The sequence below is a fragment of the Chiloscyllium plagiosum genome, unplaced genomic scaffold, assembly GCF_037043375.1.
Source record: "Chiloscyllium plagiosum isolate Xiang-an unplaced genomic scaffold, Cpla_swu_hap1 HiC_scaffold_9, whole genome shotgun sequence".
Taxonomy (NCBI): domain Eukaryota; kingdom Metazoa; phylum Chordata; class Chondrichthyes; order Orectolobiformes; family Hemiscylliidae; genus Chiloscyllium; species Chiloscyllium plagiosum.
In genome coordinates, this window is record NW_028270147.1 from 35,105,359 (window position 1) to 35,132,497 (window position 27,139).

At 42.4% G+C, this 27,139-nt stretch overlaps 1 long non-coding RNA gene and 1 other non-coding gene across 2 annotated transcripts; both read left to right on the top strand.

Moving 5' to 3' along the window:
- The first annotated feature begins 21,004 nt into the window (after positions 1-21,004).
- Positions 21,005-25,312, top strand: LOC122554762 (uncharacterized). The gene is made up of 4 exons (XR_006313067.2): positions 21,005-21,152; positions 21,369-21,484; positions 24,720-24,780; positions 25,194-25,312. It is a non-coding gene; the product is annotated as an uncharacterized LOC122554762 (long non-coding RNA).
- Positions 21,221-21,297, top strand: LOC122554820 (small nucleolar RNA SNORD55/SNORD39). The gene has a single exon (XR_006313102.1). It is a non-coding gene; the product is annotated as a small nucleolar RNA SNORD55/SNORD39 (small nucleolar RNA).
- Positions 25,313-27,139: the final 1,827 nt, after the last annotated feature.

Sequence of the window (27,139 nt, forward strand, 5' to 3'; positions counted from 1 at the left end):
CAATGTTAGATTATTGGGGGGGGAGGAGGTACATCCCTATGTAGAACTCCAGGGAAAGTGTGTGGAGAGAGAGAGGGCGGGAGGTCAGTTATTTGGAGAAGGTGCCTGGACTGTCCAGGATGTTCTCGTTAGCATTTCAGTGAGCCGAGTTAGTTTTTAATCATTGTATCTGTAAACAAAAAACAGCTCTTTGACGTAATGTTTTAATCGGGACCTCTTGATCTCCTTCAGATAATCTGATATTCGGATAATCGAGGTTCCTCTCTATTGAACAAACAAAGACTGTTAAGTCTTTCATCTTTTAGAATGGGTTGCAGGTTTTGTTTCATTAATATGCTTCTTTCAAGGTAACCTCAGTACAATGGGATCTTGATCAGATGGGCCAATGGGTTGAGGAGTGACAGATGGTGTTTAATTTAGAGAAATGTGAGGTGCTGCAATTTGAAAAAGCAAATCAGAGCAGGACTTATACACTTAATGATAAGGTTCTACAGAGTGTTGCTGGACAAAGATTTTGGAGTGCAGGTTCATAATTCTTTGGAAGTAGAGATGCAGGTAGATAGGATAATGAAGGTGTTTGGTATGCTTTTATTTGTCAGAGCTTTGAATACAGGATTTGGGAGGTCATTGCAGCTGTACGGGACATTGGTTAGGCCACTTTTGGAATATTGCATGCAATTCTAATCTTCCAATTTGAAAGGATGTTGTGAAATTTAAATGGGTTCAGAAAAGATTTACAAGGATGTGGCTAGGGTCGGAAGATTTGAGCTATGGAGAAGCGATGAAATAGCTGAGACTTTTTCCCTGGAGCGTCGGATACTGAGTGGTGACCTCGTAGAAGTTTATAAAATCATGAGGAGTATGGATAGGATAATTGGCAAAGTATTTTCCCTGGGGTGGGGGAGTCCAGAACTAGAGGGCATAGGTTCAGGGTGAGAGGGGAAAGATATAAAAGGGATCACAGGGGTAACTTTTTCATGCAAAGGGTGGTGTGTGCATGGAATGGGCTGCCAGGGGAAGTGGTGGAGGCTGATACAATTACAGCATTTAACAGGCATCTGGTTGGGTATATGAATAGGAAAGGTTTAGAGAGATATGGGCCAAGTGTTGGCAAATGGGACTAGATTAAGTTAGGACAACTGATCAGCATGGACAAGTTGGACCGATGGGTCTGTTTCCGTGTTGTACGTCTCTATGACATTTCCAAGATAAGATTTTATTTTTTAAAAGTGGCATATCAGCTCAGGCAATGCGTTAAAGGTGTGAGGTTAAAGTCTGTATGTATTCCAGACTTGAATCAGACTGGTTCTATTTCAAAAGTAGGAATTTAGAGAGTGTCATTTGAATTGACTGCCTGCAGGTTGTGCGCTCTTTGAGCAAAATAGAATGTATCTGCAAATGCAAATTCACCCCGTAGATATATGTATGTTCTGGATGTAGGTTTGCTCGCTGAGCTGGAAGGTTCATTTTAAGATGTTTCATCACCATACTAGGTAACATCATCAGTGAGCCTCCAGATGAAGCACTGATGATATGGCCTGCTTTCCATTTATGTGTTTAGGTTTCCTTGGGTTGGTGACATCATTTCTTGTTCTTTTTCTCAGGGGGTAGTAAATTGGATCCAAGTCAATGTGTTTGTTATAGAGTTCTAGTTGGAATGCCATTCTTCTAGGAATTCTCACGTGTGTCTGGTTTTTCCTAGGATGAATACGTTGTCCCAGTTGAACTGGTATCCTACCTCATCCATATGTAGGAATACTAGTGAGAGTGGGTCATGTCTTTTTGATGTACATGTATCCTGGTGGCTAGTTTTCTGCCCGTTTGTCCAATGTAGTGTTTTTTTACGGTTCTTGCAAGGTATTTTGTAAATAACACTGGTTTTGCTTGTTGTCTGTATAGGGTCTTTCAAGTTCATTAGCTTCTGTTTTAGTGTGTTGGCTACCATGATGCCAGGAGTCATAGAGATGTACAGCACAGAAACAGACCCTTCAGTCCAACTTGTCCATGCCGACCAGATATCCCAACACAATCTAGTCCCACTTGCCAGCCCTGGCCTACATCCCTCCAAACCCTTCCTATTTATATACCCATCCAGAAGCCTTTTAAACATTGCAATTGTACTAGCCTCCACTACTTCCTCTGGTAGCTTATTCAATACATGTACCATCCTCTGCATGGAAAAGGTTGCCCCTTAGGTCTCTTATATCTTTCCCTTCTCACCCTAAACCTATGCCTTCTAGTTCTGGACTCCCCGACCCCAGGGAAAATACCATGTCTATTTATCCTATCCATGCCCCTAATGATTTTATAAAGCTCCATAAAAGGTCACCCATCAGCCTCCAACACTCCAGGGAAAACAGCCCCAACCTATTCAGCCTCTCCCTATAGCTCAAATCCTCCAACCCTGGCAACATCCTTGTAAATCCTTTCTGAATCTTTTCAAGTTTCACAACATCTTTCCGATAGGAAGGAGACTAGAATCGCATGCAATACTCGCCTCAACAGTGGCCAAACCAATGTCCTGTACAGCCGCAACATGACCTCCCAACTCCTATACTCAATACTGTGACCGATAAAGGAAAGCATACCAAACGCCTTCTTCACTATCCTATCTACCTGCAACTCCACTTCTAAGGAGCTATGAACCTGCACTCCAAAGTCTCTTTGTTCAGCAGCACTCTCTAAGACCTTACCCTTAAGTGTATAAGTCCTGCTAAGATTTGCTTTGCAAAAATGCAGCACCTCACGTTTATCTAAATTAAACTCTATCTGCCAATTATCAGCCCACTTGCCCATCTTCCTGTTGTAATCTGAGGAAACCTTCTTCACTGTCTACTACACCTCCAATTTTGGTTTCATCTGCAAACTTACTAACTATACATCTTATTTCCACATTCAAATCATTTATATAAATGACCAAACGTAGTGGAGCCAGAATGATCGTTGTGGCACTCCACTGGTCACAAGCCTCCAGTCTGAAAAACAACCCTCCACCACCCTCTCTTCTACCTTTGAGCCAGTTCTTTATTCAAATGGTTAGTTCTCCCTGTATTCCGTGAGATCTACCCTTGCTAACCAGTCTCCCATGGGGAACCTTGTCGAACATCTTCCCGAATTCCATATACATCCTGTCTATTGCTCTGCCCTCATCAATCCTCTTTGTTATTTCTTCAAAGAACGTAATCAAGTTCGTGAGACATGATTTCCCACGCATAAAGCCATGTTGACTATCCCTAATCAGTCCTTGCCTTTCCAAATACATGTACATCCTGTCCCTCAGGATTCCTCCACCGTCATCAAGCTCACCAGTCTACAGTTCCTTGGCTTGTCCTTACCACCTTTCTTAAAATAGTGGCACCTCACCTGTGACTATTGGTACTACAAATATCTCAGCAAGGGAACCAGCAATCACTTTCCTTGCTTCCCACGGAGTTCTCGGGTATACCTGATCAGGTCCTGCTGATTTATCCATTTATACATTTCAAGACATCCAGCACTTCCTCCTCTGTAGTATGGACATTTTTCAAGCTGTCACCATTTATTTCCCTACATTCTGTATCATCCATGTCCTTCTCCACAGTAAGCATTGATGCAAAATACTCATTTAGTATCTCCTGCGCTCCACACAAAGGCTGCCTTGCTGATCTTTGAGGGGCCCTATTCTCTCCATAGTTACCCTTTTGTCCTTAATGTATTTGTAAAAACCCTTTGGATTCTCCTCAACCCTATTTGCCAAAGCTATCTCATGTCCCTTTATCTCCCTCCTGATTTCCCTCTTAAGTATACTCCTACTGCCTATAGATTTTAAGTGTTCACTCGATCTATCCTGTTTATACTTGACATATGCTTCCTTCTTTTTCTTAACCAAACCCTCAATTTCTCTAGTCATCTAGCATTCCCTACACCTACCAACCATTCCTTTCATCTTAACATGAACATACTGTCTCTGGACTCTCATTATCTCGTTTCTGAAGGCTTTCCATTTTCCAGCTGTCCCTTTACCTGCAAACATCTGCCCACAATCTGCTTTTGAAAGCTCTTGCCTAATAATGTCAAACTTCGGAATTCACTTTTAGATCTGGTCCATACTTTTCCATCGCTATTTTAAAACTAATAGAATTATTGTCGCTGACCCCAAAGTGCTCATCCACTGACATTTCAGTCACCTGCCCTGCCTTATTTCCCAAGAGTATGTCAAGTTTTGCACCTTCTCTAGTAGGTACATCCACATACTGAAGAGAAACTTTTCTTGTACACACTTAACAAATTCCTCTCCATCTAAACCCTTAACACTATGGCAATCCCAGTCTTATGTTTTTAATGTTAATATCCCCTACCATAACCACCCTATTATTCTTTCAAATAACTGTGATCTCTTTACAAGTTTGTTTCTCAATTTCCCTCTGACTGTTAGGGGGTCTATAATACAATCCCAGTAAGATGACCATCCCTTTCTTATTTCTCAGTTCCACCCAAATAACTTCCCTGGATGTATTTCCGCGAATATCCTCCCTCAGCGCAGCTCTAATGCTATCCCTTATCAAAAATTCCACACACACACCACCTCTCTCTTGCCTCCCTTTCTGTCCTTCCTGTAGCATTTGTATCTGGAACATTAAGTTGCCAGTCTTGTCCATCCCTGAGCCATGTTTCGGTAGTTGCTATGATATCCCCGTCCCATGTTCCTAACCATGCCCCCAGTTCATCTGCCTTCCATGTTAGACCTCTTAAATTAAACTGCATTTATTTCAATGTATCAGTACATTTGACTTTTCAAAAAGGTATAAAGGGGAAGTCATGTTTGTACATGAGATGCTACAAATGACCGCAAAGCAGCAACTAGGAGATATTTAAAAACTTTGCGTTATTTCCATGGTTCATGATTTCCTCGGCCAAGAACCTATTTTTCTTCTTAATGCAAAGCATATGGGTCAATTATCACCACATTTGTCATAAAGTATTTCTGATCCATACATACTTTGAGAAATTATTAACTATAGAAACGACTCAGTTTCATTTAACTGAAAAAAATCCATATTCAATACTAGAAAGTCAATTAGTCCACAGTTTATTTTGAAAACTAGCAGGTATTGGAGAATGAACATTATGAATTTTTGTAGAAATTGTGAAACCAATTAGATCCAAACCTTTTTAAAACAAAGGTGCGATATGAATTAAAACTTAAGACTTAGTTTAAAAACCCACTTGGATACATAATGTTAAAAAAGCCCCATTTATATACAGCATTGAAAATAGTTTATAAATAGTCTTGTTAAATCAGACTTAATACTTACACTTCCCCAACATTTTTTTAAAAATAAATGTTGGAAGTCACAATAGATTGGCTCAACCAGAAACAAAATGTAATCATTCAGCAAATGTCTGAATGTGCCTAATATTGACTGATATTTAGCACAACTGCACCTTTAACTCAAGCTGAATTGAAGAAAAGCAAAATACTGCAGAATCTGGAAATATAAAATAAGAACTGAAAATGTTATTCTATTATAATTTTACTGATTCCCCACCCAGCCCCTCCAAAAATGTATTTTTTTCACATTTATTATTTTAAAAAACATTTTGAAATAAAAACGCTTAATAAATTTGCACTTTAAAACATTATGGAACTGAGGAAAGAAATCATTTAAGTCGATATACATGTTCATCCTTAGTTCTAGTTAATTTGAGGTACAAATCATAATTACTTCACCCTACTAAACTCAGCCTAGATATTCATTTTAAAATTATTGCAGGAGCTTCAAAAAGAAAAATGGGTGTCAATAACAGCATATAAGAATTGAGGTGGTCATTTAGCTGAAATGGTTATTTTGTGACACAGAGGGATGTGAACTGCATGGGTTCAAATCCCACACCAGCTGAGGTTTGCCACAAAGGTCGCACCTTCTCAATCTCACCCCTCTCAGGGTGACCTTTGCTTTAGCCACAGCTCTCCAATGGGACAGCAGCCCTAAGGCCCAGTAAGACTATGGCAATTTAACCATTATAGGAATCATGTAAATGTCCTCAGGTCTGCCAACAATGAGTTTAATTTTTTTTTAAATGGTTACTTGGAGGGTGTATCATGGAGCCAAGTACATCCAGAATCAGCAGTTTCTGCAAATAAGTGAAACTTGATTTGAGCAAACTTAGACCAAAGAGCCAATTTCCAAAAGGTGAGAATGAGACAAGAATGATTGCCTTTGACACCAAGACAGCTATTGACGCTGAGTGACAGAGTGCAGCATTAAGGAATCCTAGCATTATTGAACTTAAAGAAATTGGGAGAAAACTCTTCACTGGCTGAAATCATAAGCACAAAACACTGTGCTTGTAGCTACTGGAGTCCGAGCACCTCAGTTCGAAGCCATCATTGCTGAAGTTAGGTCCAATAATCTTCAGCTGCAACATCCCTCCAGAATAAAATTTCAGAAATGTAAATGGTCACTGATGGCACTAGGAGTTAAAGGTAGTCCATTTGTTTCTTTGAGCTTGCTCTGATATTCAATAAGGTCAAGGCTGATCTGGGGTCTCAACGTTTTCCTGACTGTTCCTTATTGTCTTCTGTCTATTAAAAACCTGATTTGGCCAAATGATTTCAATAACCCAATTTATGTTTCCAAGGGAAAATTCCACAGGCTAATAGTCCTCAGAAAAATTGTTTCACAGTGTTCGATGCAGAATTCACAACTTCTCAGATGTTGAAGCAGTCACTAGACTAGCACAATATTCCAGCTTAGTTGAAAAAAATGACAACAACATTCAACAGTAAAAGTGCTGAGAAATGACCATTTCGAACAAGAAAGAAAACCAAGCATTTTCCCTTGACAATCAACAGCATTACCATCAGAATCCCCACAACTAAACTCTAGGGGGTTACTAGCACCGAGGAAATTAAATTGGATCAGCCATATAAATTTTGTGGCTATAAGCAAGCTAAACTGTGAGATTGCAGATCCACAATCAGCATGGCAATGCCATTCACTGCATTGACTTCCAATTTTGTAGAAGAAAGAAACATTGGTGCGAACACTGGCTACAAGTGCAAGTCAGATAGGAATGCTGCAGTGAATGACTTACTTCCCAAACTTATCCACATTTAAAAAATCACAAATCAGATGTGTCACAGAATTCTCCACTCTACACTTGTCTGGAAGAGTGCAATTTAAACAAGACCAGAGATTAAACAAGACCTAGAGAGGATAAAGCAACTTCTTTGTTCAGTACCCCATCTACCACCTCAAATGCTTACTCCCTCCTTTACACAGTGACAGCAGTGTCTACAATCTACAAACTATCTACACTATAATACTATTATAGTATGGAGATACAGAAATAGTATCAACAATACATTGATGAACTTTCCAAAGCACCTTCCAAACAAAGCTCTACTACATAAAAAGGATAACACACATATGGGAACATCATCTCCTCTCAAATTCTTTTCCAAGTCACACAATTCTGATTGAGAACAATGCTTCCTTTCCTTCATTATCACTGTGTTAACAGTCTGGAACTCACTTCCTAAAAAGCTGTGAGTGTACCTAGACAAGATCTACAGCAGTTAAAGAAAGGAGTTCATCATTTTACCAGAAGCAATAAATATTGGCTGTTAGCAATACTTCCATCAGTCAACAAATATGAAACAACATTCCTTGTTACATGGTATCAAAAGACCAGTTGACAATAGAAAGAGGGGTTCCTGCACTGAAATTGGTAGACATCTCAAGACACAGAAGTTCTGGATTCACAATACCACTTCAGATAGTGGAGCAAACAATCAAAGTTGGCATCAATGGAGTACAACACTGTCATATATACCCATTCAAATGAATGTAAACAGAACCAAGACCACATTCCTCATGCCCCCTCAATCTTCCCAATCTGCGGGCAGATAATCCTTTCATGCTAGCCAGAGAGGAAAGTTATCAAATGCATTGCCACTTCATCTCTCAACCAACATCTAAAACAGATTATATTCTTTCATTGCAGTATACAGAACCTGATTACCACATTTCCATATTAGAATAATTACCTAATTTCAAAAGTACTTTATTGGCATAAAATCCTTTGAGGCCTCTCAAGGTCATGGAAAGTGCTGTACAAATTCAAAATTTAACAGTGCTTGAGAGATGTATTTAATAAATACCTAATCGTTCAGGAGAACTACGAGGTGTGTGTGTGGGGTGGCGGGGGCGGTGGAGTGTGGAGGTACCAATGGAGAGAGAAGTAGAAGATCTTGTCACATAGGGAGCAGCAATCTAAGATATTGTAAATGCCTCAAATACAAGAAAAGTATGGCCTTGTCAGCCCTCCCCTCCAACCTGTTCTTCCCTCAATGGAGCCGTTCCTGTAAAATGCCGCCAACAGAAATTCAGACAGAGGCTCTCCAATCACCTCGAATCAGTTTGATCCCTGATCGGGAATTGCAGAAAGTTAAAACCGTATATTATTAACAGAGGAAGAGGGCTTGCAAGCCGCACTGAGACTTCAATACTTCCTCCCCACCACTTGGGATTCACATCAGCGTAGGAGCGGCCTGTGAAAGGAGAGGAGATTGCGGAGAAGAAGGCAGCCGTTACACCGATCGCCAGTTATTAATATTCATCCATATGTGTGTGTCACAGCTCAATGTATGGACACATGTGCCTGTACTTTGTTTTCTATCTCAGACAGTTGGTGCCCGCTGCTCTCCCACTCTGCTCTTGGCCATTGCTTCTCTAGTCTGAGGTCTGAGATAGTCTGGTAGTCATTTCTGAGATGTCTTTGATGTAGGGGAGAGTGGCTTGGGTTTCAGAATATGTTTTGTTTGCATCTTTGGGTTTGTTGCTGAAAGATTGGCGGACTGTGTTCATTGGGTACCTGTTGTATAGGTGATTTTCCTCTGCTCTTCGTAGTTCCTCGGTGCTGCAGTGTGTGGTGGCTCATTGAAATAACATTCTAGTACACCTTCGTTTGTGGGTGTTGGGATGATTGCTTCTGTAGTTCAATATTTGGTCCATATGTATTGTTTTCTTGTAGACGCTGGTTTGAAGTTTCCCATTGGCTGTTCTCTGTATTGCAACATCTAGGAATGGCAGTTTGGTGTTGTTTTCTTTCTCTTTAGTGAATTTTATGCCAGTAAGGGTATTATTGATTGTCTTGAAGGTTTCCTCTAATTTGTTTTGTTTAGTGATGACAAAGGTGTCATTCATCCACGTAGCAGACCCAAAGTTTGGGTTGGATGGTTAGCAGAGCTGTTTGTTCGAGTCTCTGCATTACTGCCTCTGGTAAGAACCGTGATATTGAAGATCCCATGGGTGTTCTGTTGGTTTGTCTGTAGGTTTTGTTGTTGAAGGTGAAGTGGATGGTAAGGCATAGGTCCACTAGCTTGATAATACTGTCCTTGCTGATGAAGTTGGTGGTGTTTGGTATGGCGTATGTGTCATTTGGGTCTTCTAATAGTGTAGGCAGTGTTTCCTTGGCCAGGTTGATTGTTGATGGACGTCTACAGGGCTGTTACGTCAAAGGAGACCATTACTTCATCCTCTTCTATCTTGGTGTCTTTGATGGTCTTCAGAAATTTTTGAGTGGAATGGATGGAGTTGTGTGAGTCTTCTATTAAGTGTTTTAGTCTTTGGTGTAGCTCCTTGGCTAATATGTAACTTGATGTTCCAGATAGTGAGACTATGGGTCTGAGGGGGGCTTCTGGTTTGTGAATTTTGGGTAATCTGTAGAAGCATGGTATATTGGATCCATCTGGTTTCATTTATTTATTTCTCCAGATTTCTGAAGTTTTTTGAGTAGGGTTGTGATTCGGTTCACTAGTTATGGGGTCGGGTCTATCATCACTTGTTGGTAAGTGTTGGTATCTGCAAGTAATGAATTCACTTTCTCAATGTAGTCTCTTTGATTTAAAATGACTGTCAAGCGTCCTTTGTCTGCAGGTAGGATAACAATGTTTTTATCTTTTTTTAATTTTTCTAGTGCTTTCCTTTCTTGTGTATTGAGTGTGTTTCCTTCCTTTTTCCTGCTGAATGTTGGTGCGACTGTCTGTCTGATGGTTTGCTGGGTTTGTTATGTGAGTTGGTTGTCTTTCAGTGTTGTTTGTAATGCTGATAAGGAATCTTTCTTGTCTGCGTTCTGGAAGTTGGAATTTAATCCTCTTACTAAGACGGCTTTTTCAGTGTCTGTTAAGGGTTGGTCAGATAAGTTTTTTTATCCATGCTTCTGTGATGTCTGTGTTGTTATTTTAAGTAAGTTTGTTGAGTTTTTTCTGCAGGTCTAGTCCTGCAACCCATTCTAAAAGGTGAAAAACTTATATTCTAGGCGTTTTCAATATATCGTGTCAGTTGCATTACAATATGAGCTTGTGCTATACATTCTGTGTCTTGTGAACCTGCCACACCAGCTACCTGACGAAGAAGCAGCACTCCGAAAGCTTGTACTTCTAAATAAACCTGTTGGATTATAGCCTGGTGTTGACTGCTTTCTCTCTGCAGACATGCTGAATTTCTCCAACAATGTCTTTTTTTTGGAACAAACTGCGGCTGCTAGAAATTTGAAATTACAACAATCCCCACACTCCCCTTTGGGGAAATCAAAATAATTGCATTTAAATAATATTTATTTTGGTGTTGTGGGAAAATCAGGGGGTTTGAAATTCTTAACAGAGGAGGAAGTAGAATATGAGGAAATTAATGTAATGGTCAGCATGGGTTTCAATGGTGAATAATTGATTGATCAAATTTAATTGTTCTTTAATGGTTAACAGTAGTATGCAAAAGATGTTATTTAGATTTTCAAATTCACAGAGAGTCATAGAGATGTACAGCATGGAAACAGACCCTTCAGTCCAACCTGTCCATGCCGACCAGATTCCCAACCCAATCTAGTCCCACCTGCCAGCACCTGGCCCATATCCCTCCAAACTCTTCCTATTCATATACCCATCCAAACGCCTCTTAAATGTTGCAATTGTACCAGCCTCCACCACCTCCTCTGGCAGCTCATTCCATACACATACTACCTTCTGTGTGAAAACGTTGTCTCTTAGGTCTCTTTTATATCTTTCTCCTCTCACCTTAAACCTATGCCCTCTAGTTCTGGACTCCCCAGCCCCAGGGAAAAGACTTTGCCTATTTACTCTATCCATGCCCCTCATAATTTTGTAAACCTCTATAAGGTCACCCCTCAGCCTCCGATACTTCAGGGAAAACAGCCACAGCCTGTTCAGCCTCTCCCTATAGCTCAGATCGTCCAACCCTGGCAACATCCTTGTAAATCTTTTCTGAACCCTTTCAAGTTTCACAACATCTTTCCGATAGGAAGGAGACGAGAATTGCATGCAATATTCTAACAGTGGCCTAACCAATGTCCTGTACAGCCGCAACATGACCTCCCAATCCTGTACTCAATACTCTGACCAATAAAGAAAAGCATACCAAACGCCTTCTTCACTACCCTATCTACCTGCGACTATTTTTTCAAGGAGCTATGAACTTGCACTCCAAGGTCTCTTTGTTCAGCAACACTCCCTAGGATCTTACCATTAAGTGTATAAGTCCTGCTAAGATTTGCTTTCCCAAAATGCAGCACCTCGCATTTATCTGAATTAAACTCCAGCTGCCACTTCTCAGCCCATTGGCCCATCTGATCAAAATCCTGTTGTAATCTGAGGTAATCCTCTTTGCTGTCCACTATACCTCCAATTTTGACATCATCTGCAAACTTACTAACTGTACCTCTTATGCTCGCATCCAAATTATTTATGTAAGTAACAAAAGGTAGAGGACCAAGCACCGTTCCTTGTGGTACTCCAGTGGTCACAGGCCTCCAGTTTGAAAAACAACCCTCCACCACCACCCTCTGTCTTCTACCTTTGAGTCAGTTCTGTATCCAAATGGCTAGTTCTCCCTGTATTCCATGAGATCTAACCTTGCTAATCATTCTCCCAAAGGGTACCTTGTCGAACGCCTTATGAAGTCCATATAGATCACATCCACTGCTCTGCCCTCATCAATCCTCTTTGTTACTTCTTCAAAAAACTCAATCAAGTTTGTGAGACATGATTTCCCACGCACAAAGCCATGTTGACTATCCCTAATCAGTTCATGCCTTTCCAAATACATGTACATCCTGTCCCTCAGGATTCCCTCCAACAACTTGCCCACCAACCGAGATCAGGCTCACTGGTCTACAATTCCACGGCTTGTCCTTACCGCCCTTCTTAAACAGTGGCACCACGTTTGCCAACCTCCAGTCTTCTGGCACCTCACCTGTGACTATCGATGATACAAATATCTCACAAGAGGCCCAGCAACCACTTCTCTAGCTTTCCACAGGGTTCTCGGGTACACCTGATCAGGTCCTGGGGATTTATCCACCTTTACCAGTTTCAAGACATTCAACACTTCCTCCTCTGTAATCTGGACATTTTGCAAGATGTCACCATCTATTTTCCTACAGTTTATATCTTCCATATCTTTTTCCACAGTAAGTACTGATGCAAAATACTCATTTAGTATCTCTCCCATTTTCTGCGGCTCCACACAAAGACTGCCTTGCTGATCTTTGAGGAGCCATATTCTCTCCCTAGTTACTCTTTTGTCCTTAATATATTTGTAAAAACCCTTTGGATTCTCCTTAATTCTATTTGCCAAAGCTACCTCATCTCCCCTTTTTGCCCTTCTGATTTCCCTTTTAAGTATACTCCTACTTCCTTTATACTCTTCTAAGGATTCACTCGATCTATCCTGTCTATACCTTACATATGCTTCCTTCATTTTCTTAACCAAACCCTCAATTTCTTTAGGCATCCAGCATTCCCTATACCCACCAGCGTTTCCTTTCACCCTGACAGGAATATACTTTCTCTGGATTCTTGTTATCTCATTTCTGAAGGCTGCCCAATTTCCAGCCGTCCCTTTACCTGCGAACATCTGCCTCCAATCAGCTTTTGAAAGTTCTTGCCTGATATCATCAAAATTGGCCTTTCTCCAATTTAGAACTTCAACTTTTAGATCTGGTCTATCCTTTTCTATCACTATTTTAAAACTAATAGAATTATGGTCGCTGACCCCAAAGTGCTCCCCCACTGACACCTCAGTCACCTGCCCTGCCTTATTTCCCAAGAGTAGGTCAGGTTTTGCACCTGCTCTCGTAGGTACATCCACATACTGAATCAGAAAATTGTCTTGTACGCACTGAAGAAATTCCTCTCCATCTAAACCCTTAACACTATGGCAGTCCAAATCTATGTTTGGAAAGTTAAAATCCCCTACCATAACTACCGTATTATTCTTACAGATAGCTGAGATCTCCTTACAAGAATGTTTATCAATTTCCCTCTGACTATTGGGAGGGTGTATAATACAATCCCAATAAGGTGATCATCCCTTTCTTATTTCTCAGTTCCACCCAAATAACTTTCCTGGATGTATTTCTGGGAATATCCTCCCTCAGCACAGCTGAAATGCTATCCCTTATCAAAAATGCCACTCCCCCTCCTCTCTTGCCTCCCTTTCTATCCTTCCTGTAGCATTTGTATCCTGGAACATTAAGCTGCAGTTAATGAAGAAGATCAAAGAATATAAACAACATCAAATGCTTTAAAAGTGTTTCTGAGAAATTTCCCTAAGTGTCTCTGGACCTGAAAAGCTAACTCTGATTTCTCTCCACAGATGCTGCCAGACCCCCTGAGCTTTTCCAGCAATTTTTGTTTTCTTTCTGATTTCCAGCATCCACAGTTCTTTCAATTTTCAAATAATATGAGGTCAGGAGCAATTTTTTTTGTTCCCTGGGATCACTTAGCAAAGTACCCATGGCAGACCAAGTATATGCTCCATAATATGCAAGTAACCATTTGTTGGATAAATAAGATAAGTTAATTGGGTTACAAGTAAAATGAATAGCGAGATGGTTAAGATTTAAAACAAATTTGTGGACAGTTTTTCAGAACAGCAGACAATGGGTAGTAGTCTGCAAGCACTAGTGCTGAGATTACTTCACAATTCATATCCACAATTTAGTCGTTGGAATTAACATAGAATTTTAACTTTTCAAATGACATCAAATTGCATTGTTAGTATTGAGGAAGACTGTGATAAATGGACAAACTTGGAAATTGATCAATTAGTTCATTTCTTTTCACTTCAGCCATTTAATTTTTTGAACACTACCAAATTTTAAGGCTCAAGATCATAAGTATGCACATTACTAAATGACATGTTTGCAAGACCATTAGGCTGTTGGGATATTTGCAATGAATTGTGATGACATTTCAAATATTATGTCTAGGTCTGGTCCCCATATTATGAAAAGGATATGGTTGACCTGTAAGGCTGGTTAAACCACTCGGCAAACTTGGGTCACCTCAGGTAGCAAATTTTGGAGTACAGCAAAAGCTGCTTTTTTGAAAAAAACTACAGTTATCAGTTATACTTTGCTGCTTCAAATATTTGTCGAGTGTGATGCTGGAAAAGCAGTCAGACAGCATCTGAGGAACAGCAGAGTCAATGTTTTGAGCATAAGCTCTTCATCAGGAATGAGGGGGTGACCCAAGGCAGATGAGAGATAAATGGGAGGGGAGAGAGATTGGGGGGAAGATAGCTGGGAATGCGATAGATAGATGAAGGTGATAGGTAGGCATGGAGCTGATAGGTGGGAAGGAAGATGGACAGGTAGGACAGTTCAAGAGGGCGGTGCCAATTTGGAAGATTGGATTTAGGATAAGGTTGGGGAGGGGAAATGAGGAAACTGATGAAATTCACATTGATCACATGTGATTGGAGGGTCCCAAGGTGTTCCTCCAGGTGTCTGGTGGCTAGAGTTTGGCAGTGGAGGAGGCACAGGACTTGCATGTCCTTGGTGGAGTGGGAAGGGGAGTTGAAGTGGTCAGCCACAGGGCAGTGGGGTTGTTTAGTGTGTATCCCAGAGATGTTCTCTGAAACATTCTGCAAGTTGGCTTCCTATCTCCCCAATGTCAAGGAGACCACATTGAGAACAACAGGCACAGTAGATGATGTGGAAGTACAGGTAAATCTCTGTTGGGTGTGGAAGGGTCCTTTGGGCCCTTGGAAGGAGGTGCGGGGCGCAGGTTTTGCACTTTCTACGGCGGCAGGGAAGGGCTGGGAATGGAGGGTGTGTTGGTGGGAGGCATGGAGCTAACAAAAGAGTCGTGGAGGGAATGATCTCAATGGAACCCAGATAGGGATGGGGATGGAAATATATCCCTGGTGGTGGGGTCTGTAGATGGTGGAAATGTTGGGGAATGATGCAATGTATCCTGAGGTTGGTGGGTAGAAGATAAGGACTGGGGTGTTCTGTCCCTGTTGAAATTGGAGGGTTGGAAAGCGGAGGAGATGCGCTGGAGGGCACCATTGATCCCGTGGGAGGGGAAATTGCGATCTTCTGTTGATGTGATGGAATTGGTCCTCCTGGGAGCAGATGTGGTGGAGGAATTGGGAATAAGGGATAGTGTTTTTAACAGGAGGCAGGGTTGGAGGAGGTGTTGTCCAGTTAGCTGTGGGAGTCGGTGGGTTTGAAGTAGATATGCGTCTTGAGACCATCACCAGAAATGGAGATGGAGAGGTCCAGATGAATTTGAGGATACTTAAGGATATCAAGTTTTAGCAGTTACATGTTGCTGCTCCTTCAGTTGTGAACTCTGAAGAGGACAAAAAGGCAGTAAGGAGAAAATTAGAATCCCTACAGTGTGGGAACAGGCCCTTCAGCCCAATGAGTCTACACCAACCATCTGAACTAATCCCACCCAAACCCATTACCCTACCCTTTCCCTGACCAGTGCTCCTAACCTAGGCATCCCTGAACACTTTGGGCAATTTAGCTTGGCAAATTCACCTAAGCTGTACATCTTTGGATCATGCGAGGAAGCCTGTGCAGATATGGGGAGAATGTGCTGCAAGCGGGCATCAGAGCCGCCCTGCTTTTGCCACGGGACTATGCCTACATCAGGAAACGATAAGAATTCATTTTTGTGTTTTAAACAGCAGTCGCAGCTTTAAATCCACAAAAACTCAGCAGCTGCCGGTCTGCCCACGTGACCGGGAGATAGGAGACAGAGGACAGATAGAATCCACACTAGACCAACATTACCCATGACTCATGGACCAAAACTCCAGAATTAATTAAATATGGAAACCCATCTCCTAATCACATCAAGAGACTGACTGAAACACACCCATACCCATCGATACGGAGCCACCCTGACACAAAGGACAGGCATCCACCAGACAGGAACGGACAGACCAATACACACCAACACCCCAAGGGAACAAAGGGGGGTGCTAGCCCCTGCCCTCACAGAGAGAGACAAGCAGATAATACCCGGACCCGTTTTACATAAACCAATTAGCACCCTATTGTGCGTGCCCTGCAATTCTCCTGGGACGGCAGGAAACATTCTATTCGCACCTACTCCAGTGATGATGGGGAACCATCATCCCATTCATCCTCAAATCCCACACATCCTGACAACTAAAAGTATATAATATGTAGCTGCGCGCGGGAACAGCAGAGCAGCCGAGATTCGGACCTCGGTTGGTCTCCGCCGGCGTTACTGTAGCAATAAACGTTACCGATTGTTGAACCGCACTCTGGGCTCGGACTGATATCATTTCATCCGCGCTAGTAGTGCAAAGTCCACACAGATAGTTGCCCAATGCTGGAATTGAACCCACATCCCTAGTGCTGAGAAGCAGCAGTGCTAACCACTGAGCCATGATAGGAGTTGGATCAGTCTGCAAGATGTAGAATTGGTGATCTGTCTCCTGTGCTAACTACACCTCCATTCTCAATGCTGCTCAGTCATGGATATTTGCAGCTTTTCCTTTCATTATCAGGCCACACTGATGAGGGTGGCTGAAGTGAGGACTTTGTAACTACTCGTTATCCTTGATGTTTTGATTTCAGCTTCTTCTCAATATCAGATTTTGTTTTATGAGTGAAACTAAAATAAAAGTAAAGGTATTGTTTACAAAAGCTGTGTCTTGATCACTTTTACTATCTGCTGATGTTGAGAATAGGCAGCACAATGCAAATCTAAATAAGCATTCTCCAGAGTTTAAGTATTAATTATACCAGCTTCTTTCATCAATATTCCTAGTACACTGTCTGATGCATTTGTCAATTATCGATTTATTATGTGGATTTAATAAAATTATTTTAGAAGAAGTATATTGGAAACTCAGCTTTGAGAAGTATCAGACTCAATGAGCAGTGGACAGTCATCCAGATAAATGAAGATGTATTAACTATATACCTAGTTTTCTAATCAACAGATTCAGAGATGCTATTATACACCTCTGGCGCAGGTGGGACTTGAATCTACACCTTCTGATCCAGGGATAGGGGAATTACTGGAAGCAGGCCCCTTATTAACTTTATACACAAGGCATAGAAACCTGGTCCAGTGGGTCTCAAAGTGTGATTTTACATGATTAATGCCGTTTAACATATACCGATTAATCTAGGCCACATTTGCTTGTGGGGGTGGAGCTTGTTTGTTGACACAAAGCACCTTGATAAGTAAAGAGGTTATGAGGTAGTACTGGGATAGGGAATAATGTCTGAAAGTTTGCCAAGGGCACAAAATCCTTCTGCACTAGTGCTGGTAACCTAATGGAAATTTTTCAAATTATAAAATTTTTTGTAGAATAAATGCAGGGAGAGTGTAGGAATATTGAGAAGAGCAAAACTAGATGCAGTCAATTTTTAAAGATCTATTGAAATACAGAGTCCAGAAGAAACCTCATATTAGCAGGAAAAATGTAGAACTTTCTGCCATGTGAAGTGAATATTGTAGTGCATGCATTAAGGGGAAGTTAGATGAGGCAGTAAAATATATTGGCAGGTATGGGGGTTGCAAGTGAAGAATGAGTGTGGGCATCATCGCTTTGGGCTCATTGGCCTGTTTCTATTCCGTACGTCTGATATAATAAGAGTTGATTTCCTTGGGTGACTGCAATGCAGAGTGATGCCCACTTCATGGATTCAATTTCTGCACTGGCTGTGGTTTCCACAAAGGACCCTCCTCCTCAATCTCACCCCTTAGCTGAGGCATGGTGACCTTCAATCACCAGTTGACTGTCTTACACCAGAGCAGCCTTATGGTCCTCTGGGACAAAAGTCCTTTACCTTATTCAATAAGTAAAAATGCCAGAGTCCTACCAGATCATTAGAGAAGGATGACTGGTGATGGTTTAACCTAAGGGTCACCGTACCTCAGATGAGGGAAGAGATTGAGAAAGAGAGTCAGTCTTTCATGGTAACCTCAGACAGTGTGGGACTTTACCTTTTATATAATCCTGTTATACCTTTTATAAATTACTAATTAGGATGTGGTTGGAATGCTGAATCAGGTTTAAGGGCCTGAAAAGATTAATATTGAGGGGTGCCTTAAGTACCTAAGGAGTGTTGCTGAACAAAGAGACCTTAGAGTGCAGGTTCAGAGTTCCTTAAAAGTGGAGTCACAGGTAGATAAGATGGTGAAGAAGGTGTTTGGTATACTTTCGGTTTTGGTCAGAACATTGAGTACAGGACTTGGAGGTCATGTTGCAGCTGTACTGTCCTGTACAGTATACCAAACACCTTCTTCACCATCTTATCTACCTGTGACTCCACTTTTAAGGAACTCTGAACCTGCACTCTAAGGTCTCTTTGTTCAGCAACACTCCTTAGGTACTTAAGGCACCCCTCAATATTAATCTTTTCAGGCCCTTAAACCTGATTCAGCATTCCAACCACATCCTAATTGGAATATTGTGTACAATTCTGGTGACCCTCCTATCGGAAGGATGTGGTGGAACTTGAAAGGAGTCAGAAAAGATTTACAAGGTTATTGCCAGGGTTGGAGGATTTGAACTATAGGGAAAGGCTGAATAGGCTAGGGCTGTTTTCCCTGGAGCGTTGAAGGCTGAGGAGTGACCTTATGGCGGTTTATAAAATCACAAGGGGCATAGATAGGGTAAATAGACAAGGTATTTTCCCAGGGGTGGGGGAGTCCAGAACTAGAAGGCATTGATTTAGGGTGAGAGGGGAAAGATTTAAAAGGGATCTAAGGGGCAACGTTTTCACGCAGAGGGTGGTATGTGTATGGAATGAGCTGCCAGAGGAAGTGGTGGAGACTGGTACAATTACAGCATTTAAAAAGCATCTGGATGGGTATATGAGGGTTATGGCCCAAGTGCTGGCAAATGGAACTAGATTATCTCGGCCTGGACCGAAGTGTCTGTTCCTGTGCTGTACATTTCTATGACACTAATTATATCATGACAGGTAGATTGGTGTGGATGGGGTTAATTATGTTCTTTTCTCTCTTTCCCCGACCACTTGCCAAAGACCCAGTTAAGCAGTTATCTCCTTTAAGACTCAGCTAGCTGGGTAGTGGTGCTACCAAACAACTTTTAATAATGGACATTGAAGTCCCGCACCCAGAATATGTCTTGCTTCTTTCCTCTGAGTAGTGGTCACATTGAAGCCATACCCTCTTCAACCAATGGAAATTGGATTTGGGGGAGCATTGATAGGTTATAGCTCGAGAAAGTTTCTATGCCCAAGTTTGAATTAATGCCACAAGATTTTATGGGGTTCAGAGTCAATGTTACTAACTCTCAAGATAACTCCTCAACAGCATTTAACAATCTTGCCACCATCTTGTTAATGGAACAGACCATACAACTTTGGCACAAGATGGAATAAGATTGGCCGGATTTCTTGCATCTAGATCGATGGAGATGGTGTAATTTCTCAAGCCTTGTTTTTGTAATTTACAACTGAGTGGTGTGCAAGGAAGGCTGTTTTAAGAAATTCTGGAGGGATATAGACAGGTTAATGGGTAAAAACTTGACATGGAATATAATGTGGGAAAGTATAAAGTTATGGACTAAGGTGGGAAGAATACAATAGCTGACTGTTATTTATAGATTGCAGAAAGTTGCAGCACAGGAATTTTGAGTGCATGAATCTAACATCCAAGTTTAGTGGGTAGTAGGGAAGTCAAATAAAATGGAGTGTAAACTTAGGGAGGTTTTACTGAAAGAAAATAAGACACTGGTCAGACCATAGCTGAAAAACTGTGAGTAGTTTTGATCCCCTTACTCAACCAACCAAAGAGAGATTAACTTTGCATTGGACGCAGTCTAGAGAAGGTTCACTTGCTTGATGCTGGGCACAGGTTTTTTTTAACATAAGGAGGTTGTGTAGGTCTGAGTTGTATTCTGGAAATTTATTGAAGCATACAAAATGCTTGAAGGTCATGCCATGAAAGGGTGCATGAGGAGAGATTATGTCCCCTTCTAAGTGTCTAATGCCAGAGGGCACAATCTCCTTCAAGTGGTTGCATATTTAAGAAACAGATGAGAAGATTGAGGGTGATGAACACATTGAATTCAGTATCACAGTGGCCTACAGCTCCTACATTTACAGCAGTTTGAGAGGCCAGATGAGGTAAGGGTGGCAGCTTTCCTTTCCTTTTGTGATCTAAAGGGGATTATTTTTGGTCAGAAGGCTAGCTTTACAGCTATTTACTGAATTCAAATTTCACCATCTCATGGTGGTATTTAAAGTCAGGACACTAACTTGACTGTCTAGATTGGTAGTCAGGTGACATTTTCACCTTTCCATAAAGGAACGTGACGGGGAAAGTCAAAACGATACTCTCAACTCGCTACACCAACACTGATCAAAATGGCCAAAGTGAGGACTCCAGATGCTGGAGATCAGAGTGTGGTGCTGGAAAAGCGCAGCAGGTCAGGCACCATCCGAGGAGCAGGAAAATCGACGTTTCGGGCCGGATCCCCTCATCAGCCCTTCCCGGTGCTGCCCTGACCTGCTCCACTCTCATTAAAATGGTCCTCCTCCATTGGATCAGCCTTCCCGCCATGCACTCTAACAATGGCCACGCTTTCGCCAATCAGCAACGGCGTCTGGATCACATGATCAGGAGAAGTCTGATCCGCCCCTTCGGTGTGACATCACAATGTCTACGTCAGTTCCGTTGATTCACCGCCATATAAAGGCTCGGGAAGCGGCGTTCTGCCTTTTCGCCGCTGGACTCCGGAGTATTAGGATATGTGTATCCTGGTGGTGGTACTCAGGCTTCAAGGCCTACCCTCCCCTCACCATGTGGGGTAGGAACACAACGTGGCGGGTCCGATGTGAGTAACGCGGTGTGTGAGGGTGTGGAGGCCTGTCTGTTGGGTCCTGGTGTGGGCGTGTGTGTGACCGAGTGAACATGATGATTTTTGCTGCGATTTCCTGAATTCGCCATGTGGAGATCCATCTTGGAGAGCTGAGCACTCGCTTATTAGCGATTCCTCTGGCTGTGAGGCTTTAATGTCTTATTCTAACAACTCGCCTTGTGTGTTTTTCAGCATCAGTGATGGTCGCCTGCTGTCGTCCTTTAGCTCCACCTCGAGCGGCTGGATTGTGAATGTGTCCTGTCCCTCATTGTATTAAAATGAGTGATCTCTATTGGTCTGTGCCCCAGGTCAGTAAATTAACTTTGGTAAACTAGTAACCTCAAGGGCATCTTGCTTTAGAATTTCGTGAAGTGAGCTGATTGTTCCAACCACCGACTCCCACAGCTACCCGGATTACACCTCTTCCCACCCTATCTCTTGCAAAAATGCCGTCCCGTATTCCCAATTCCTTCGCCTCTGCTGTATCTGCTCCCAGGAGGACCAGTTCCACCATAGAACACACCAGATGGCCTCCTTCTTTAGAGACCGCAATTTCCCATCCCACGTGGTTAAAGATGCCCTCCAACGCATCTCGTCCACATCCCGCACCTCCGCCCTCACACCCCACCCCTCCAACTATAACAAGGACAGAACGCCCCTGGTGCTCACCTTCCACCATACAAATCTCCGCATAAACCAAATCATCTGCTGATATTTCCGCCACCTCCAAAAAGACCCCACCACCAGGGATATATTTCCCTCCCCACCCCTTTCCGCCTTCTGCAAAGACCGTTCCCTCTGTGACTACCTGGTCAGGTCTACGACCCACCCTCCCATCCTGGCACTTTCCCCTGCCACCACAGGAACTGTAAAACCTGTGCCCACACCACCTCCCTCACCTCTATCCAAGGCCCTAAAGGAGCCTTCCACATCCATCAAAGTTTTACCTGCACATCCACTAATATCACTTATTGTATCTGTTGCTCCCGATGCGGTCTCCTCTACACTGGGGAGACTGGGTGCCTCCTAGCAGAGCGCTTTAGGGGACATCTGAGACACCTGCACCAATCAACCAAACCGCCCCGTGGCCCAACATTTCAACTCCCCCTCCCACTCTGCTGAGGACATGGAGGTCCTGGGCCTCCTTCACTGCCGCTCCCTCACCACCAGACGCCTGGAGGAAGAACGCCTCATCTTCTGCCTCGGAACACTGCAACCCCAGGACATCAATGTGGACTTCAACAGCTTCCTCATTTCCCCTTCCCCCACCTCATCCTAGTTTCAAACTTGCAGCTCCGCACTGTCCCCTTGACTTGTCCGACCTGCCTATCTCCTTTTCCACCTATCCACTCCTCCCTGACCTATCACCTTCATCTCCTCCCCCACTCACCCATTGTACTCTATGCTACTTTCTCCCCACCCCCATCCTCCTCTAGCTTATCTCTCCACCCTTCAGGCTCACTGCCTTTATTCCTGATGAAGGGCTTTTGCCCGAAACGTCGATTTTGCTGCTCGTCAGATGCTGCCTGAATTGCTGTGCTCTTCCAGCGCCACTGATCCAGAATCTGGTTTCCAGCATCTGCAGTCATTGTTTTTACCTACCTGATTGTTCCACCCACCCTTGTTTTATAATGTACATGCTGTTCACCTTCGTGACTTCCGTCCCTTGCTGATGTTCTTTACACCCGTTTAGTGTCTTGCTGCGTAGTCTGTGGCCTTCCAAGTCTCATTCTTGTGCAGGATCACTGGTTTGTGGGTGGACTGAGCATTACTTAAGCCTGAATGAGAACATTTTTGACTTTCCACTTCTGGAATATTTATGGAAAAACTTAAATCCATATTGTTACATGATGCTGTTTCTATAGAAGTAAGAGTTATGCCTTATCAGTGGGCTCTGCATCATAGGTTTTTTGAGGCTTTCTATTAGAGGAATGAGTGCAAGGCTAGTGAAATGATTGAATGTGGATAAATTGTCTGGATCACTGTCAGGAAGTGGTAGTTGAAGAGATTGTTGAGCTGTCAACGTGTTAGGGAGGGTTCCAGAGTACTGGAAAACAGTATTATCTTGTCTTGTCCAAGCATTAGGTTGAACTTTAATCAGTAAGGGAGTTTTGGGTTAAAAGCAGGAAAGTGAACTTGGGAATGTCAGACTCAGCTGAAATTGTTGCTGGAAAAGCACAGCAGGTCAGGCAGCATCCAAGGAGCAGGAGAATCAATGTCTCAGGCATGAGCCCTTCATGCCCAAAACATCGATTCTCCTGCTCCTTGGATGCTGCCTGACCTGCTGTGCTTTTCCAGCAATACAATTTCAGCTGATCTCCAGCATCTGAAGTTCTCACTGTCTCCTAGAATATCAGACTGAGCAATTTAACATGGCCAATCCACTTAACCTGCGCATGCTTGCACTGTGGGAGGAAATTCAGACCTTTGGACAAGTGCACGCTCCATGTGGTTGTCATTGGAATTGAACATGTCTCCAGTATTGAGGCAGCAGTGCTTGTGTAATTGGACAGTTGTAGACTTCTGCAAAAGGTAATTTTGATAGGAGTTGGATCAGTCTGCAAGATGTAGAATTGGTGATCTGTCTCCTGTGAATAATGAAAATTACTTCGTCTGCTCCTTTTTCTGTAGAACAGTGGTTGCAAGGAGGTAAGATGGTGTGGGTGCTGGAAATCCAACATGGTACATTTGGCATCAGTATCTGGTTGAAACTTTCAGATTGATATGCATGAATTGAAGTTTCACCTTGCTGGGTATATATGCTGGCATGTATTAAATCTGTTTAATATACACTATGAAATGTTAAGTGTGCAAGTTGATTTCATTGTGCGTCTGAGTACACCCCACATCTGTATGTGGGATTAAGTTGGGGCATTGAGTAAATGAGCTTTTGTGTTGGTTTGGGGTATTGTAATTGTTAATGCTTAATTTTGGTGTTCAACTAGTAATGTTAGTGTAGTAGACCCAACAAAATTGGGAGTGATGTGTATTGGTTTTAGAAGTGATGTGGCTGAATACTGACTACTTTACCAAGTTAAAAACTAAGTGCTCTAACTCAACCCGCTGCTTTAAACCTGATCTAGTATTGTCGTGCTAGACCTCTTGCTAAATTAACTCTTTTGTTGTGATAGTGTTCAGTTCTCAAATTTTGATCATGTTCTGAAGGCCTGTTAAGTCCAAATTCATGGAGCATTAATCGTGATCTAAGTCTACCAGTTTATGGCTTTACCAAGGTGGATTCTGAATCTGTAGGTTGGGCCCCTAGTTTGTAACTGACTTGCTTGCAGCCCAGTTTCAGTGAAATTGTAGTCAGTGATGCAATCTGAGATTAATTTGTTTCAAATGGTATTTGAATTTCCTTAGTGCAGTTACAGCTTGGGCAGCAGTGCCCACTATACCAGCATGGATATTGATCTCCAATTGTAATTTTGTGCTTTATTAAATTGGTTTTCCATCATTAAACTTTCAACTGGTTAAGTGTAAATATTAAAAATTTAGATTTCAATTAATTTTCTCCATTTCATTTTCTATTGGGCCTTCTAGATGTATACACTTTGAACCAAGTGGAAGAGTTGAAGTCTATATCCAGAGCATGCCATCTGAGGTGAGTAAATGTTTGTTTGTAAATAACATCTGTAAAACACACAACCATTTCCGGATCTAATGATGAAAACATTATCCAGTTCTGCTACTGAAATGTAATGATGTTACTCCAACCTGAAGGCCTGGAAATGGTACCAAATATAAAGGAAAGCAGTTAAAACCTGCATTAGGTTAACATGGCCCAGATTGCTAACTGACTATGCTTGATCTTTCTTATGAAATGGAATTAGAACAGTAATGGCCAATGTCAGGTGTCATATGCACATTTGCCCTAAAGCATACAATGCTTGACCATGTGATCGGAGTCTAGAAATATGAATCTACCTTGCAATGGCAGTGTTTATGTAAACAGTTCATTGGTTTATGGAAAATTTATTTCAATTTGCTTTTAATTGGATGCTTTTGCCTTTGCAGTGCACATTTGAGGATTAAATGAGTTTGGAGCTGACCTGCATAGTGAACAAGGTTGGATTTGAAGATGTGGAAGATTTCTGCAATGTAGTTTGATTAATTGCTTAATAAATCTGTCTTTTTTAATTCATTTGTCTGGTGTCTTGATTTGGAGATTTACAAAGCCAATATAAAGCTTCAGGCATGTGTTCTACTCTGAAGTTCCTCATGTTCTATCTAGAGGGCATTAGTCTTTGGTATTGTAATAAATTTAGTTAAATACTGTGGAGGGTGGAGCATGACATTTGAAAAGCAGACTAATTTAAAATGGTTTATAAAATGCTTGCTAAATACTGGAATGGTGTATCTAGGTTGGAGATTCATGTCTTCCAAAAGTCATTTCTGTACAGATTGATTGGAAATATTTTGGTCCTGGCCACTGCATAGCTCTTACTAAGTAATGTGATTGTTGTAACACCTGTCAGCTTATGGATAAGGAAATGTGAAAACATACCATTACAGGAAATTAGTGCAAATGTTGAATTGGTGTAACAATTTTCACCCCTTAGCAAAGGTGTTAAATGAGTTTGGAGCATATTAAGATGACAGGCCAAGTGTTGGAAACTGGCATGAGTTGATATGGCATGGACACAAGGTATCTTGGATGGCTTAAGATGAGTGAGATGAATTGAATGGCCATGAAATCAAGCAGATAACAGGTAGTGCTGGTTGAGGATTATTACAAGTTTTTTTTCTGGATTAAAAACCTTGTTCCCTAATCAATCTTTAAAAGATGCTTGCGTAGTTCAGTAGCTGGTTTTCACCAATACTCCAGGTCCTCATTTGTGTTTGGAGAAAGTGAGGATTGCAGATGCTGGAGATCAGAGCTGAAAAATGTCGCTGGAAAAGTGCAGCAGATCAGGCAGCATCCAAGCAGCAGGAATTGACATTTTGGGCATAAGCCCTTCAGGAATGAGGGTGTGCCAAGCAGGCTAAGATAAAAGGGAGGGGTGTTGGGAATGCAATAGGAGGTTAAGGTGAGGGTGATTGGCCAGAGAGGGGTTGGGGGGCAGTTAAGGAAGAATGCAGATCAAGAAGGCAGTGCTGAGTCGAAGGGTTGGGACTGAAGGTGGGGGAGGAGAAATGAAGCTTGTGGTTGGAGGGTTCTTAGGCAGATGAGGTGCTCTTCCTCCAGGTGTCGTGTTGCCATCGTCTGGTGGAGGTGGCCAAGGACCTGCATGTCCTTGGCAGAGGGGTGTCAGTGTTCAGCCACAGGGCAGTTGGGTTGGTTGGTGTGGGTGTCCCAGAGGTGTTCTCTGAAATGTTCTGCAAGTAGGTGGCCTGTCTCCAATGTAGAGAAGGCCACATTGGATGCAGTAAATGGTGTGGAGGTGCAGGTGAATTTGTTCCAATATGGAAAGATCCATGGGGGGGTGGTATGGGTGCAAATTTTGCATTTCTTGAAATTCAAGGTGCTGGGAGTGGAGGTTGGGTTGGTGAAGGTGTGGACCTGATGGAGTCACGCAGGGAGTGGTCTTTCTGGAATGCTGATAGGGGAGGGAAATATATCCTTGGTGGGGTCTCTGGAGGTGGAAATGATGATCTACCCTGCCCCCTGTAAAAACACCATCCCATATTCCCAATTCCTTCACCTCCACTGCATCTGCTCCCAGGAGGACCAATTCCAATACCAAACAACCCAGATGGCCTCCTTCAAAGACTGCAATTTTTCCTCATATGGTTGACAATGCGCTCCATCGCATCTCTTCCACTTCCTGCTCCTCCAATCGCCACTAGGACAGCATTCCAATGATCCTCACCTACCACCCCACCAACCTCCAGATACATTGTATCATCCTTCATCATTTCCACCACCTCCAAACAGACCCCACCACCAAGGATATATTTCCCTCCCCTCCCCTATCAGTGTTCTGGAAAGACCACTCCCTCCATGACTCCCTCATCAGGTC